Raw genomic sequence first — 13069 nt, forward strand, 5'->3', positions numbered from 1 at the left:
GTACGCTAGTTATCCAGCTTGTGTGGTATACACTAAAACAGTATTATTCACCTCAGTGTCAGAGTAACTGGTGCATATTTACGTCGCCACATTGCCGCTCGGTAAATGTCCACAACTATTTGCCTCCACGGTGAACAATTGTTAAATAAAACAGAACACTGTACATATACTTCATTGTAATCTGAGTAAAGATTATAAATTATAGCATAGTCCATTGATAAATAGTTACCGGTAATCATATTTTCTAATCAAAATGATGTGTATAGATGTAAATATTTTCATTCATTGGAATATAATATGAAATTAAGGCCTACATGCACAAGACCTAAAATTTATTGCAAATTCCATATTTTAAAAAAATATATCCAAGGGTCAGTTGGATAACTTAACTTAACTTTAGATATGTTTAAGGTATTGTACTACTGGTAGCCACAGGTCTCATGATCATTCCAAGGGCCTTGAAATCTCGGGAGTTGAGGCCCAGAAATGTCTTTAATATACATAACATACACTGTGGGCTTGATCATCTTTTTTGACAATGTAGTTAAATTAATTGTGGTAATTAACTGGTAGTTTCATTGAAAGTAAAAGTTAAAACTCAGCATGTGTGTGCCAAAAGGGTTTGTTTCCTCATATTATTCTTTGAAAGTGCTCAGCTGGAAGCTTAAGATAGTGAATTACCTGTGCAGAATATAATGACCACCTTCACTGATGGTGATTTTTTTAATATTATTTTTCTTTAACCTAGCCAGTTCATTAAAACAGAACCATGTAAACAATTACTATTTTTGTTGCCAGTGTTTACAGAGCAGGGTTTCACTATATCATACTATTAAAATGGAAAAACGGTATTTAACTTAATTTAATAGAATGAAAGGGTTGACACCACTGCCTGTGTGGGTCCTGTTGAAAATGTACGGTTAGCTTTCTATATCATTTAGGGCCCACTCAGGAAATTCATTTGGAGGCTGACGTTCTGACAGTTCCTCTGCTTCTATTCTGTCCACAATCCTCTCCGTTGCCCTCTTGGATAGCCTCTTCCTGTATGCTTTATCCAGTTTTTTCTTAATTTTTTTCATTGCCCTACTTTCCCAAGGGAGTTTCCTTACTGCATACTTGGCAACCTTAGCATTGCCATTTTCATCATCTTCATAGCAGCTGTCCTCACTACTCATGGCATCCATGACGAGGACCTCTGCTGCCCTTCCCTTTTCATGGTGATCAGTCCACTTGACCAGCTCAAGAGTAGATGTTCGCCTTGTTAACTTCTGAACATAAAAAAGAATTGAAGTATGATTGAGTAGGTGATCAATGTGCCAGAATTTATTACCACTTGTAGGCAATGCAACACTGAATTGTACATGGTTCATAAGGCACTTTCACTTGAGTTATATATAGTATTTATCTAATTAGTATCACATTATTCAGCCCATACATAGAAGACAATCATTTATCTTTTTAATCTAAAGGCAATTTCCAATGGTGTGTATCAAAAAGCAAACAAGAGACTGCATTCTGTAATAGTTAAACAAAAGAGGATTATTATTAAGAAAGTACTCGCATATTTTTCCCGTGCTTTATGAACTTCATTGGTTACCAGTACAACATAGGTATTCATTTTAAGATCTTAATTTTAACATTTCAAGCTATTCATGGATTTGCACACAAGTATGTCATAGAATTAATTAACATTAAGCCTAGATCTATATTTATATATAATCTTGGCTCATATCAAAGTTTATTGTCAGACCCTCCTAAAGGGAAAATGTTTTTCACATTAGTTAGGTGATAGTTCTTTCTCTGCTGCTGCTCCATACTTATGGAATAGTTTGCTGGCTGAATTACGTGATATTCAGTCATAAGCTATTTTTAAATGTTAGCCGAAAACTTATTTATTTCGTGTAGCTTTTAAAACATATCCTGTTTGACATTCACTCTTATTAGTATTACTTATGTAAGTTAATTATTGTTATTATAAATATTCTATTTTATTAATATGCATATAATTAGTTTTACAAATCTGAATTTTACTGTAGTATTTAAGTTGTAAAGCACTGTTGATCATGGAATGTAAATAGCGCTCTAGAAGTTATTAAGTTACTATTACTATTATCTTGAATTTTTGGTCTGTTATTAATACATAATTACCTCTCTTTGGCGGCCACTCTTGCGTGTCACCCTTTTATGCTCTTCATACTTTGAACTACCTTTAAGTCTTCTGGTCTCATATAGGGACAGAAAATATCTTTGGGTATTGATTAGGGCTAGGAGACACAATTTGGCCTTGTTTTTTTATCTGTAGCATGCATCACAAAAGCTACTATCTGTATGTTGACCTGTGGAATGTGACCTGTACTTTATACCCGCTGCAGTGAGTCATGTTTTATTGACCCTTACTTGACCTCTTTTAAATAGTTCATTATCTTTGAAAAGTTCTGTCACTACACTAAAACCAATATTATTGGAAAAAATTGTCCCAATCAGATATAAAAGTTTTCTGTGTGGGTAGGCAAGGACCTCTTCTGATCCACTATGGAAATTTTTGGAACATTTAAAAGTCTCTTTCCCAATGCATGGTTTATAATTAATTAATGTGAGACTTGTTTTTCTTTTTTCTTTACAGTGACATAAAGGAAAGCTGAGGCGTACCTACAGCTGTACTTTACATGTTTTTGTCATTAATATTAAATTGTTGTGAAATATGAACTTTTCCTTACACTGAAGTTCAAACTGACATAAAAGTGATGCAAGGTACCATGCAGAACTAATCAGCGACTGATCAATGTAATTAGTGGATAGTGAATGTGTAATCAGTGAATGATCAGTTGATTACTCATTCAATATTGCCAATACTCAATTTGTAATACATGTATTTGGGACCAACCAAAGGTCCACAAAATTTTTAGTCATTGATTAATCATTGTTGTCACTGATTAGTGATTGCACTTGTGATCCACATTAAATTAGTATCCTGCCGGAATACACCTTTCATAAATGAACTTTTGCCTATGAAACAACTTCTGTTTTCTGGAAATTAAAGTGTTTCTGTGTCCTTTGATTGGCCACTCCAATTCAAGAAAATTAGCTAGTAAATGGCTGGTCGCCATCTGGATTTGTTCTAGATTTTTCATGCGAGCTTACATATCTGTATTTTTGCACAGTCCCTTTAAATTTTATTATAAGTGAACATTCCTGTTGATGGGAGCCACCACAACTTGTTTTTGTCCCTCAAACTCCAGTTCAGCCGAGGCAAATCTTGAAAAGATCCTTTGGACTGGCATAAACGACGAGGGTCCTCCTCGATGGAATTTGTTTTTACAGACTCTAATTGGGTTGCCATATAGACTGGTAGATTGTTCGTGTGGTATATACCATTTCATGCAGGCAAAGTGGTGTGCGAGATGTTCATCCCCCAGCTGAATAGAATGCTTGAAATAGTAGCGTACAATCCCGGCAGACAACAAAAATCTGTCCTGAAGGACTTCTCCATTGTCTGCCTCCCAGGACGCTAAAATCTTGCTAGACCGAATTTGTCTGGGCTGCATTTGTGATCCATATGTAGTTGACCAAATTTTTATTGTTCCAAATTTCTGTATACCTTCTGCCAGATTGGCTATTTCAATCTCCCTTCCTGGGTACTGGATTTTATAAACTTGTTTCAACAATGTCGCGTCATCCACATCCAAATGAACCAGTTTATAACTGGAAGGTCGGGTAACCCCGGAATCATTTCTCCAGTTTATACCATTAAGAGGTGCCTTTGTTGCAATATTTCGAAACTCGTGTGTGACGCACCAATTGTGAGGGTGAACTTCTTCTGTAACATCACTGTCCGACATACCCGAAGGTGAACATAAACCCAAAAATTCAATTTTGTACTTGTCTGGTAACTTCATATCTTTTAATTGCCTTGATATCAAGAGCTTTCTCATGAGTTGCAACTCAACCGATCTCTTGTTGGTTGTAGTGCTGCCCATTATGCCATTAAAGCGTTCGAAACTGAAGCACCAAAAGCTAGTTATAGGTCCGTGGTCGAGTATGACCTCTTTGAGATGATTATGTAAGTGCATATTGGGTGTGATCACATGTTTTCCGTACAGAGTCTCTACTGACTTGCAGAACTTGAGTCCCATCAGCTATGTCCAAGTCAGTTCCAGAAATCAGGGATTGGCATAGGTATTTGCATGCTAGCACAAACGTTTGCCAGCATTTTAAATGCTCGTCTGGTAAAATACCTTTAAGGCAGTAAATTGAATAACTGACTGTCCAATTTTTCCATTGTTCTGCCGTGTACGAACCGGAATTGCTGGATATTCGCATAGGCAGTCGACCGATATCACTGGGAACCTCTATGGAGTTTATCCTCTCTTCAATTTCTTTGAGCTGGCCCGTGGAAAATAATTTCAAATCATTCCACAGCTGGAACATTTTCTTTGACGTACCTAGAAAGAGGTTGTGCATCGGATCTACGGTGCAGAATCTTATAATATCCAAATATTCGAGTTCCAGTAAGACACTGTAGTGGCTGATGCCACTACTCTGCCCTATTGACTTCCGCTCTGCCTTTGTTTTGCTCCTGGAAATTTTTGTTGCTTGGCGCCGATGGTCTTCATTGGTACGGGGACTCCAAGAGTTTCTATCGAATCCCAAATAATCTCTTTTTTCCCCAAAGCCGCCGGGAAATTTCTTTAAGCAGCGAGAGCACCCAACTAACGCCGAATGGCTCTTGAATCCACAGATTTTTCTTGTGGCCGGAACATCAGAAGAAATGCTAATAACTGCTGCACGAAACGTTAATGCGAATCTACTGAGACAAGATCTTAAACGAACTCCTTTCCACAGTGCTTTCAGTTCATCTACTACAGGCTCTAAAAACTGGTTCAAGTCCTTAGGTTCCCTGTCAAGAGAGGGAACAATGCCTAGAACAATGATATTCTCCCATCTGAACCTTTCAGCTCTAGGCAAATTTAAAACGGCTAAATAAAACACTCCAACAGAGTAATCTTTGCGGTGTTTCATGGGTTGAAAAAAATCAAAGTTTAACATGAATCCATAATTTCGTGGTTTCTGCAGAAATGGCGTTCCATTCACAGTTTGAAATTCCGTCCACAAATTTGCGTCATAGACGTCGGCAAGTAAGCCTCCTCTCATTTCCCTGTTTCTCCATAACTTGCAATTCGAAGCGAAGTTTTCCCGAAGTAGAAATTTTTCTAACTCCTCGATAATGCTTCTGGCGCAATAGTAACTAATCGGGTAGAAGCAAGTCCTTCCATTCTGAAGAGTCACTCTTGTTACCATAGAAGCGTTGCAAACCATCTTCCTTCTTCTTAAGTAATAAGTGTTAGTACACTTTTTTGCTACTTGCCGGCCGTTAACCATCTCAAGGCAAGAGTCATATTTATAAAGTTTTGTGCATTTGGGACACACAACAAACTTGTTAAAGTCGTCCCTGTCCAAATTTAGAAATTGTCTTACGAGGTACAACGACCCAGGGAAGATTAAAAGCACATTCTCGAATACCTCACTGGAGATTTCAACGCCAAGAACTTTGAGCCATGAGATAAGGAATTTTAGAAGCCAGACCAGGCCATTATCACTTAAATGGCATGTCGCTTGCCAGAGTAGGAGAAAATAAAGGAGCCAGAAAACCAGCGAATTTACTTTTTGAAGGGCTGTTTTCTGGCGTTGCGCTTCGGGTAACGCTGGTATATTTTCAATGTCTCTGGACAGCATCTCAGGCAACACTCCGCTCCAGACTTCTTCTGATTCTGACTCAGAGGAAGATGACTTTTCGTCACCACTTTTACACTTTTCTCTTGTGCAGCTGTCACTGTCGGTGTCACTTTCAGAGTGAAACTCGTTTTGCATGGGATCATCATCTGACTATTAAAATAAAGAAAAAGAACCATAGTTATTAAAAAACATCAATCGAAAACATCGCTTTTAATAGTGTTTTTGTACACTCCCCGCGGCATCCCAAAAAAGAGACCCGAGAGAATGTGCCCTTCGCAGGAGGAAAGCCTCTTTCTTCTTTAGCTTTTGTTGTTTTTAAGCTTTGACTACAGAAACACCGACCGGCAAGAACATTTTTCTCCTTTAAGTCAGTCCCAGTTATGTATATGCTTTCAACAGTTTTCTTTTACGCGCATTGGGTGTTGAATTAAATTAGTTCGCCGAACTTAATTAATAAGCGTCCAGGGTTCCAGGCGTCTACACGACAAAGAAAAGCGCAGGTTGCTGCGCACAAAGCTATAAGTTATTTTCAATTTCCTGAAATATTCACATCCACTTTTTCTTATTCATTTCCACTGAAACATAATCCAACCATAATATCGTTCACATCCTCTACTTCAGTTAAAAATAAACAAAGACTTCATGACCAATTTCCGAAGTCTAAAAAAAAATCAAACTACACTTTGAATGCTATAATTTCGGGAATCGCTGAGCACTCAAACTTCACTTAAACCGTTCATAATATAAAATGCTGGAGTAATGGTAAGCGGGGCCATGCATAACGATACCTTCGTAATAGCATATAGTTTCTTTTATTACATCTATTACCGGTACATTTCTATTGTTAAATGTATGCTCGACCTCCAAAACACCTCACCTTTTCGTCTTCTGGAGATGTTAATTCTTTTGAAGATGCCGCATCGGCAAGAGAGGGTTCTTGAAGGCAAAATTCTGAAAGTTAACACAAGTCTGTCACTTTTGCAGTTTTTTGCTTAAGTCGGTAAGGACAACAATTGTTGGGTTCACATTAGACCACTAAGTCTGACTTAATAATCTCTTAAGTCGACTTAGTGAAAATGACAGGTGTGAACAAAATTAACCGAGGATGCATCGCCGAGAGGACGAAACGTTAGGAGGCAATTACGCTACCGACTTTTCACCTTATGCGACGTAAGTTGCGTTGCTTGATCACTTTTTTTATTGGCCTACCTAAGTGTCATTTTCTTTTCTTATGATATTCCTCGCCGATTTCCCAACAGATCTGAAGCACGGAAACATAAGATTTTGTAAGGTTATTTGGCTGATCAACCTTTGTAAATTTAATAAACAGACAACAGTCGCAATTACAGCGATTTTACGGCTTCTCGGTCTCATTTTGATCTCAACTTCTTCGCTAAAATGGATTGTGACTACCTCACCACATTTATGATGTTAGTTACCTTATCTGTTATTTTTATCGTTAATGATGACAGCTTTGCTCGGAAACAATTTGTCTTCTAGATATGTCTGAACGCTTAAGCGGACTTAGGGTGACTTGGCTTGACTCAGGCTAAGACAGACTTAGTGCCTAGTGTGAACCCACCAAATGCCTCATTTATATTTGTCAAACATATTTTATATATGTCAAGTATGATTACTGGTTCGCACAAATTAAATAGTCTATTTAGAGGTCACCAGAGAGGTGCATTTTTATTTTATGCTCACCTTGACTGTCTGGTGATGGCACGCCCTTATTATTTCTGATGGTTAAATCGTTCCAAGATAATTCCTGAACAACAGAGGATTCTTCAAGGACAACTGTATTGAAATAGAAGTGATAAAGCATGGCTCATTTGAGTGACTACGTACCTACACACATTAATTATAATTGCATAAAAGCTTAATTAATTGCTGGCGCTGTTGTGTACTCACATTCATTATTTCGTGAAGATGTAGCGTGATCAGTCTTTGCGTCCAATGAATATCTTTTCCTTTCGTGCCTCTTGCAGGTCGAACGTGATACCACGTTGTCACAGTGAGAGCAATAGACATACCCTTTACTTATTTCTTCTCGTTCCATGATTTCTACGCAAACTCAAAATTCTGTCAGATCCAGAGTGAATGTATGTAGCTACGACATGCGTATGTAACACGCCTCTTGCGATCGAATAAAATAAATTATAAGTATTGAACTCTAGAGACGATGTGTATAACTCGACTATATCTGAGATCCTGCGGTGTCTTGACCCTAAAGGTCAATTAAATGTCGCTTAAAGTTCAAAATGACAGAGGCCGTCCTGAATTACCTTTACAAACTTTACAGTTAAAACTAAAGTTTATTTAAAGATTTTAAACTGTTTTAGGTTACTTTAATTTGAAATTAAAGGTACTAAATCTCAAGAGCTCATTTTGGGGTAAATTAAAGGTCATAAAACAAGACCAAAAGGTTAGTAGCCTTTAATTTAATCAAAACGTCAATTAAAGGTATAACAAAGGTACATTCTACATTTTGAATATTTAATGTTATAATTAAAGTCAATTAAAGATCAAACAGACCTTTTGGCGAGCTTTAATTTTTCACAAAAGACACCAAAATGTAAGCGTTTGTCCTGTGTCTGTTATTAAGCTAACTGATAGCGTTGTGGTCGTGAAAAGTGTACAGACCAAGTCTGCAATTCAGTCGACTGAACAGAAGGCTTATTAGAGAAGGTCATACTTATAGTAGAGGACTGCAGATTAATATAAGACTTAAAAAACTATTGTTCTTACCAGCTAAGGTTTCGCTAGAAGGTTGTATTAACAATGGGTTAACATCCCCAACCTCAGGACCTTGTAGTAAAATAAAAAAACGGTCATATGTCATCAAAAAATAGCCAGATCCTCATAATTCATTTGTTATGCACAAAATAACTTATGCCACTGCACTTTAATAATAGTGATGTTGTTGCTAATTGCATCTATTATGTAAGGTTAAAATGAGCCACATTCTAGGTATCTCTCAAATAAACAATTACTGAACAACATAATTTTTAGCCAGCTACACCTGTAGTTAACTTATCAATGATTGTTACTGAGGTGGGCAAGGCCACCATGTCTTCTGACACTGAAGGGAAAAAGAAAATCAAACATTTTCTCTAAGTAAATTGACTTGAGTGGATGGCATTACTTCCTGTAACTCTATTGGTACAAACGTACTTGAAAATCAAAATGGGCTTATCAAACTATAAAACTTTGCCAAGAGCTTGAATTTACCTTGAATGGCAATTTGAGAGTGGCTGTTATCTAAATGTAAAGAAAATATATATAATCATGTGATTAGACTACTCATTCCAGCAATCACATTTATGAAGTACTTGACTAGATTTCTGGGAAAGTCTCATTGGAAAGAAGAACAATAGATGACGGTATGAAGAGGGGTTTCCAACTGGAAAGTCATAAAATAATAACATAAATGCCTGATTTCACACACTATGTCTTCACTAATATTAGATATTTTTGTGTTATGGTCCCTCGATATGTCACCACTTGTATTACAGTTGTAAGCAGAAAATTGACATTTCCTGAGAATAACATGCTTGTCTTGTTTGACCAGTATTTTGAATGGGTACTCCATAAAAACTTTCAACCTATCCTATCATCATGTATAACACAGTACATAATGGTAGAAAATGAAGAACGACTTTCCTGTTTGGCATACTCCTCTAAAAAAAATGAAAAGGTTTATACACGCTTTTAATAAGTCTGGGCGCCACCTTGAATTTTTAATTAATGACGTCATTTGCGGAAAGATTTCCACGTGGCCAACATGGCTACTCACAATGAACCCGCAGTTTGTACATGTAGTGAGGTGAGTTTTCCCTTTAAATCATGTGTACTTTTGTAAACACAAATGTCTTTAGTGGCGAGACAAAAGTTAAGTTGGTGTTTTTGAATTCATTTCAGCTTTCTTCCGAGGATATTCCAGGATCAATGATATCGAGGGCCAATTTAGAAAAATGCAAAAAAAGCGAATTAAAGCTGTGGCTTACGTTATAAGTCAACAGAAACAAGAGCTGAACTTCTCTGGAGGTAAACTTTTATTATAGACTAAGTAGTTTTTGTTTTTGATTGTTTATGCGGCGTTTTTGTCAAACAAAAACGATAACATTAATGTGATAATAAAGCTTATTACTGACATGACCTCTCTTGGAGGTTTTTAAGTTTGATTGCACCAATCACTACTATAATACTATCTCCATTGAATGTTTCTGTTTTCGATCATCAGTGTTTAAGTATTTATGTATCACTTTTAGGGTAAGACAGAACTTGGATAAAGATTTTATTCTGATCGACCCCAATCCCGGGAGAGCATACACATGTGCAAAAAAAGCAAGATGCAGGTTTTGTTCTGGGGAGGAGCAGCTTAGAAATCCAGAAAGCCAAGAGCCCGAAGCACTTGTTACAGATACAGATGTAGACACTGAAGAGAGCTGGAGTAGTGATACATCAGTTCTTCCCAAGCGTTTTTCCTACCTTAACATTGTTGAACATGTCAAAAAATCCGGAAGAGAAGCAAAAAGCTATGTTGAAAGTCCCCTCGAAAAGGGATACAAGTTTTTCTATGAAAATTATTGTCATGGTGTCTTATGTAAGCTTAAAGAAAATGAAATCCATGTTAAAGGGAAGTGCTTTAGATCACAAAAGAAGAATGAAAGGCCTCATAATTCTACAATGATACTGTTAACTACTAGAGATGTTAAGCGGGCTAAGTGTTGTTGTCCAGCAGGTGCAAGTGGGTATTGTTATCACACCATAGGCTTATTATACCTGGTTGACCATGTCATTAAATTAAAGGCCCCTGAATTCCCAAGAACTGGAACATGGACAGACAACCCCCAACAGTGGCACTAACCAAGAACCCAGGGTATAAACCCTGAACCTATTATGGGGTATAATGTGATCAATCCTAAATACAGGGAGAAGAGCTCAGAGGGTTTAAAGTGTACTTTGTATGAAGCCAGACAACCATCGGTCCAAAATAATGAGGGGGGAAATAATTTATTTCATTCACTTAAAAAGCGTTAATCCCTCTTTAGGATTCTGTACTGTGTTTGAACAAAAACCTGCAACGATTCCAACTAAATTAAATGGACACAAGGTTCCATGTGGTAGTGTTTTAAGCTACCAGCTTTCCCTAATAGAAGCAAACTTCAAATTTTCCAGTCTTGCAAAGACCCAGAGCTGTTGGTGACTACTTTCCTGACCTCCCCATTGAAACTACTGGGGTGGGATTGCAAATGCCCCTTTCTTATCAGGAGGACCGGTTTATTAGTCATCTGAAAGTCCCTAATCCATCTTTGATTGAACGAGAAACTAGAGGTCAAAGCAACAACCCGTTCTGGTTTCAAAGTAGAAGACTAAGGTTAACTAGTAGTAATTTTGGACTTGTTTGCAACCGAAAGCTTAACATATCTCAAACAAAGTTTGTTCAAAAAATTTGCTGTCACCAAAGGATCTTTCTAATGTACCTGCTATAAGGTACGGGATTTCAAATGAGGCTAAAGCAGCAAATAAGTATGCTGAATACAGGACAGGTATTGGACATGATGTTCAGGTCTTAGAGTGTGGTTTTGTCGTGTCCAGCACAATGCCATGGTTGGCTGCTTCACCAGACAGAAAGGTGATAGATAAAATATTTGGTTTTGGTTTGGTAGAAATCAAATGCCCCTATTCATTAAGACACCTGACACCTGAGGGGGCATGTGCAGACCCAAGTTTTTATTGCCAACTAGTTAATGGTAGGCCTGAGCTTAAAAAGGATCACCCTTATTACTATCAAGTACAAGGCCAGATGACGGGATGAAAGTGGTGTGATTTTGGAGTATTTTTCCAGAAAGGCTTTATTGTACAGCGAGTAAAGTTTGATGAGCCATTTAGGAAGTCAATGATTGCTTAACTAACAAACTTTTATCAGCAGCATGTAATGCCAGAGGCCATGAAGGTTTAAGTCTAAAGTTTAGATTCTTGTTCAGCTTTCTCTTATTTTGAACCTTAGGGATTAGGTATGGCTTGTGTTCCCAGCATGTGAACACAGAGGGAAGGCTGCCAGTGTTCACAAACCACCTACAACTGAAACTAGAATACTCTAAGTCCTCATCCCTAAAATGAAGGGAACAGACGACTGTATGCTTCTGCACCTAGAGAAAAAGCGAGTCACAAATCAATGATGGCAGCTGAAATCTTTCCGCGAATGACGCCATTCATTAAAAATTGAAGATGGCGCCCAGACTTATTAAAAGCGTGTATAGGTATGTGCCACCCCAAAGTGTTTGGATTTTCAGCAGTTTGGTCTGAAGTAGGGTATGGGTATCAAGGGGACCTCTAGGCTATGAACAGTTCCTGTCTTTTTCTTTAATGTTCAGTGTCAGATACTAAACAAGATAAAGGCGTTCAAGAATTGAGTATATCTTTCAGAAGCCAGGTCTGAGAATGACGGGTGTGGAAAATTACATATTTTGGTCTGAAATAGGATCAGGATTTGGACAACCGGGCGGTATACCTCCACTGATTCTGAAGAATTCCCGGGTGTTCCGGAACCTAACCTACTTGGACGAGAATGGAGCCCCTCCTACTCAAGTAAATAACTGGTAGCTTATTTGAATACTAAGGGTTCTATTCTTGTCTAAATAACGACTCCTGACCTCGTCCAGGGGGAGGAAATCCTCCCAGCCTAGCGGCGCAGATTGAAGGAGCCACCTCGGCAAAGACGATCAGCGGGCGAAGGCGTCACTTCCTTGGCAGAGGGTTGTGCTGGTGGGTGAGAAAAAAAGATTTGGTTATTTTTATCCATGGATAGTATTTTTCAAACAATCGATCTTATATTTTACATAATTTTACAGTACATAGAATATTTACCTTAAGTTGAGGAACACGGGATCCATTTCTGCGTTTTCAAAGAAAAACCCTTTGTTCCCGGCAGTGGACATCTTGGGCACTATAATCGCCCTGAAGTGGCCTGCAAACAAAGGGCTCTTTATGCCCACCGCCCAACCTACGGAGTTTGACTGCCCCTCAAAACCTGTGATGTTCCATTGGAACGTCACCACTCTTCCCGGCATCATGGGTGGTGTCACCTGAAGTGTAATGGATGAAATGTTCATTTACACCCTGAGTTGTAGAAACTGTGTGAAACTCTTGCAGTTAAATAATTGAGGCAATCAAATATTTCTATTGCTATTAGCGGAGCTCCACCCGCGCGAAAAGCACGCATGTGGATGGAGCCCCATACCTAAGGAATTGTGGTAATCTACCCATCCAAGAAAATTTGGTAATCATGTGACCATACACCTGACCGTCCGTCCGCACCACATGGAAACCA

The 13069-nt window shown here is 38.1% G+C and overlaps 1 pseudogene; it reads right to left on the reverse strand.

Annotated features, from left to right (window-relative positions):
• Positions 1-3106: 3106 nt before the first annotated feature.
• Positions 3107-4704, reverse strand: LOC140929838 (uncharacterized; annotated as a pseudogene).
• Between the last annotated feature and the right edge of the window lie 8365 nt (positions 4705-13069).

This window comes from Porites lutea, chromosome 3 (assembly GCF_958299795.1).
Source record: "Porites lutea chromosome 3, jaPorLute2.1, whole genome shotgun sequence".
NCBI lineage: Eukaryota > Metazoa > Cnidaria > Anthozoa > Scleractinia > Poritidae > Porites > Porites lutea.